Here is a 5,000-nt window from a genome sequence, read left to right as displayed (position 1 = left end):
ATATATATAAATATATATATATATATATATATATATATATATATATATATATATATATATATTTGGTGTGTGTGTGTGTGTGTGTGTGTGTGTGTGTGGTTATTATACATAATATACAAAATACATATATATATAATATTTATATATATATATATATATATATATATATAATTATATATTATATATATATATATATAGAGAGAGAGAGAGAGAGAGAGAGAGAGAGAGAGAGAGAGAATGAAAAAAAAATAAACTATCAAAATTCTGAAAGTATAAGTGAAAAGAGCAGGCTTAATAGAGAGATCAAGAGTGGAAAGAAGAGGAACACAGAAAGAAAATAATAAAACAAAAGAAACGAGAGAAAGAGGATAACGAGACAAAAATGGAAAGTAAAGATAAAGAAAGAGGAGAGGATGACAGAAAAGTAATAAAATTGAAACAAAAAACAACAGGTAAATAACAAAGAACGAGACAAAGAAAGAAAAAATGTAAGGAAATAAGTAGAAAAAAACTAGAATGAAAATGGAAAATAAGAAATTAAAAGGAAAGAAAGGGAATTACAGAGAGAAAGGGAGAGGAAAGAGACGAGACGAGAAGAGAAGACGAAAGAGAGAGAGAGAAGGGAGGGGAGAAAGAGAGAAGGAGAGAGAGAGGGGAGACGAGAGAGAGAGAGAGAGAGAGAGAGATGAGGAGAGAGAGAGACGAGAGAGAGAGAGAGAGAGAGAAGAGAGAGAGAGGAGGGAGAGAGAGAGGGAGAGAGAGAGAGAGAGAGACGAGATGAGAGAGAGAGAGAGAGAGAGAGAGAGAGAGAGAGAGGAGGAGGGAGGAGAGAGGAGAGAGGAGAGAAGAGCGAGGGAGAGAGGGAGGAGAGGGGAGGAGAGAGAGAAAGGGGGGGAGAGGAGGGAGGGGGAGGAAAGGGGGAGGAGAAGGGAAGAGGGGGTTAAAATGGGGAGAGGGGTGGGGAGAGGGAGAGAGAAGGAGGAAGGGGAGGAGAGGGGAGAAGAGAGGAGAGAGAAGGAGAAGGATTAAAAAAGAGAGAGAGAGAGAGAGAGAGGGGAGAGATGAGGGGGGAGGGAGGAAGGAAGAGGAGGAGAGAGGAGAGAAGGAAGAGAGAGGAAGGAAGGGGGGGAGGGAGAGGAGAGGGGAAAGGGGAGGGAGGGGGGAAAAAAGGAGGGGAGGAGAGAGGAGAGGATGGGCCGGAGGGAGAGGAAGGAGGGAGAGGAAGGGAGAAGGGAAAATGACGGAGACAAAAGAAGAAAAAGGAGGGAAAAAGAGAGAAGAAAAGGAAAAAAGGGAAAAAAAAAAAAAAAAAAAAAATTTTTTTTTTAAAAAAAAAAAAAAAAAAAGTTTTTTTAAAAAAAAAAAAAAAAAAAAAAAAAAAAAAAAAAAAAAAAAAAAAAAAAAAAAAAAAAAAGAAAAAAAAGAAGAGAGAGAGAGAGAGAGAGAGAGAGAGAAGAGAGAGGAGAAAAGAGAGAGGAGAGAGAGAGAGGAGAGAGAAAAGAAGAGAGAGAGAGGAGAGGGGAAAGAGAGAAGAGAGAGAGAAAAGAGAGAAGGGAGGAGGAGAGAGAAAAGGAGAGAGAGAGAGAAGAAGAAGAGGACGAAAAGGAAGACAGGACAGAAGAAGAAGAGAAGAAGAAGACAGACGGGACGACAGACAGACAAGACAGAGGACAGAAGGAAGAGGACAGACAGAAGAAGACAGAAGGACAGAAACGCAGACAGACAGAGAGAAGAAGAGAGAGAGAGAGAGAGAGAGAGAGAGAGAGAGAGAGAAGAGAGAAGAGAAGGGAAGAGAGAAAGAGAGATAACGCAATGACGGAATCTCACACACATCCAGGTGAAGAGGATAGCTGTCACTTGTAAAGTTTCCATGATTTCCAAAAAGCGAACGTAAGTCTTCATATAACTCCATGCGAGTCTCCTTCATATGTAGAGGAGACTGATATGTTGCAAAGAAAGTAATATGGTTTCATTATCTTCGTTGCAAGAGCCATTGCAGAGGTGTTCAGAATGGCTGCCGTGTTGATGTAAAAATTTGCTTTTATAATATCTGCTCGGGTTTCAATCGTTGTTTTTTTTGTTGTTGTTGTCTTGTTATTTCTCGTTTTTATTCATCGTTTCTTAGTGTTGTTATTATATTGAAATTATCTTTCTTGAATGGATGTGGCTTTTATCTTTTGCTTCTCTTTCGTCTTGTTTTCGTTCTTCTGTAATTATCATCAGTGTGCCCTAATGCCTTTCTTCATGCCGCGCGCATAAATGCATACATACACTTTCTCCTCTTCTCCTCCTCTTTTATTCTTTCCTCTTTTTTTCTTCTTTCTTTCTTTCTTTCTTTCTTCTCTCTCTCTCTCTCTCCCTCTCTCTCTCTCTCTCTCTCTCTCTCTCTCTCTCTCTCTCTCTCTCCCTCTGTATCTCTATCTATCTATCTATCTACCTATCTCTCTCTCTCTCTCTCTCTTTTTCTCTTTTCTTCTTCTTCTCCTCCTCATTCTCTCTCTCTCTTTCTCTCTTCCTTTCTCTCTTTCTCTCCATGTCTCTCCCTCCACTCCCTCTCCCTCTCCCTGTCTCTCTCTCTCTCTCTCTCTCTCTCTCTCTCTCTCTCTCTCACTCACTCACCACAACACACACACACACACACACACACACACACACACACACACACACACAACACACACACACACACACAGATATACAGGCAAACAAATACACACATTCCCCCTCTCTTGCGCGCACACAGACACACATAAACACACAAATGCACTCAGACACGTTATATTGGCAGCGACCAGGTAATGAGAGAGAAGTCAAGGTAAGTTTAGTTCCCAGATTGAAAGAGTTATTACAGGGTCGTGTTCTGGGTCCGGCCAGCTGTTCTTTGAACTTTGACTTCTGGCTGTACAATTAAAGAGAACCGCTGAATAAAATGGGGGAGAGATGGAGAGTGAGGGGGAAGAGGAGAGTTCGTGAGGGTGAGATGGAGGAAGGGGCAAGAGGAGAGGGAAAGGGAAGAGAGAGAGAGAGGAGGAAAAGGAAGGATGTGAGAGAGGGAGAAGATTAGAGGGGAGACAAAGAGGGGAAGTAGACCAAGGGAGAGAGGGGAAAGGAGGAAGGGAGTGATAAAGGCAGGGTGAGCGGTCAAAGGAAGAGACGGCAAAAGGGAAGGAGAGACGGAGGGGGTAAAGCGAAAGAGAATATCAAGGGAAATGAAGGAGTGAATAGAGAGGAAGGGAGAGGTAGCTAAGCCGCTGTTCATGTACAAGTAAAAAGATGAGGCAATAAGCATTTCTGTTTACACTTAATCCTTCGTTTCGATTACACTGGTGCTCACTTCTTACAAATATATCCAGACAAACTGCCATCATTCACCCCAGAAAACTTACCCACAATATACTTTCCAAAAGAAGCAAAGGGTTGGTTAAATCTACGTGGGTCCTGGTATTCAAGCCGGTTCTCTCCCCCTCTCAGCGCAGCACATATCAGATGGGAATTAATTCGGTAGGCAAGGGCTGCGTGAACCCTTTTGCACTATTCACCATACAGAGGATAGGGTAAATTAATAACACATGGGCTAAGGCATATCTGTTAGGTATGGGTCTGAGTGCGGCCACGGGTGTAATTTATATACACACCGTATATATCTGTGTATATAAGTGTGTGTTTGTGTGTGTATGTGTGTGTGTGTGTGTGTGTGTGTGTGTGTGTGTGGTGTGTGGTGGGGTGTGGTGTGTGTGTGTGTGTGTGTGTGTGTGTGTCTATGTGTGTGTGTGTGTGTGTGTGTGTGTTTGTGTGTATGTGTGTGTGTGTTTGCAAACACACACACGCACACACATAATATCAGTAATGAAAACAGTAATTACATTGAGGATAAATATGATATTACAACTAGTGGAACTAATAGTACTAGTAAGGATTGTTCAATATCAATAATGTCCGTTGTGATATTCATTGATTCATGCTAATGTTATTACTCTATAATGAGATATGTGTGTGAAAATGTTAAAGGATTTTAAAGCATTATCATTTCATAGAGTATTTCAGAATGTGAAATACTACTAACGCTACTAATTCACTATCTCATGAATTGTAGTATATATTTACATACATTATTTATCGTGAAGAAGGTACCAGATGATGATGGTGATGATGACAAACTGAATATAAAAATTAATCAAGGATAGAACGCCATAGACAGTAAACCACAAATCGCATAAGTATACAGAAGAGATGGTAAGATTATAGACTGTGACCACGCTTAGTATGAATAACAGATAGCGACACGAATGCTTTGAATCAACCAATCAGGTTCTTCACTATGGAAAGGGGGCGTGGCTTCTAGGTAAACATGAAATAAGCTAACAGGGTCTTGAACACCGGGAATTTAAATAGCAAGACAACTCACCAAAATAACTACTTACAGTGTTTAAACAGTGAAAATTATAATGCCAAGATTTTTTCCAGCATGAACCTTCTCAGTGTTTTCTGTAAGCTACTTAGGACCAGTCAATACACTGAGGAAACAGTACCACCAAGCATGCCAGCATTATATAAGATCGACTATTTTCTCTTGCTTTCATACACATACCTTATCTTACGGCGATAACAGACAGTAGTCATTTTCTCTAAAATATATAAACAGCTTTTAACTGAGGAGTGTTTCAGAAAAAAAATACTTTCAGCTAGGAAAATCTTCACGCTTGAAAGATGTCGAAATACACATAAAAAGTAAAATGTTTTACAGTGAGAGGACCTATGACGGACCTATGAAGGTCCTTGCAGACTCCACCCCTTTAAAAATCTGTTGCATAACCTTAAACACCTTTCCTGTCCCCTCCCCCCTTGGATTTCTCTCTTCTCTTCCCCTCTCCTTCCCTCCTCCCCTTCAGGCCTTCCGCCCTCATCTCCCTTCCTCCCCTTGCCCCTTGTCACTCCTTCTTCTCCTCTGTTCTTGTTCCTCCCGTTCGCATCCTCTCCTTTAATCCTTCTCCCCTCTCCCAGTC

Source organism: Penaeus monodon, chromosome 6 (genome assembly GCF_015228065.2).
Source record: "Penaeus monodon isolate SGIC_2016 chromosome 6, NSTDA_Pmon_1, whole genome shotgun sequence".
NCBI classification, from domain to species: domain Eukaryota; kingdom Metazoa; phylum Arthropoda; class Malacostraca; order Decapoda; family Penaeidae; genus Penaeus; species Penaeus monodon.
Note: the sequence above shows the minus strand (reverse complement) of the source record.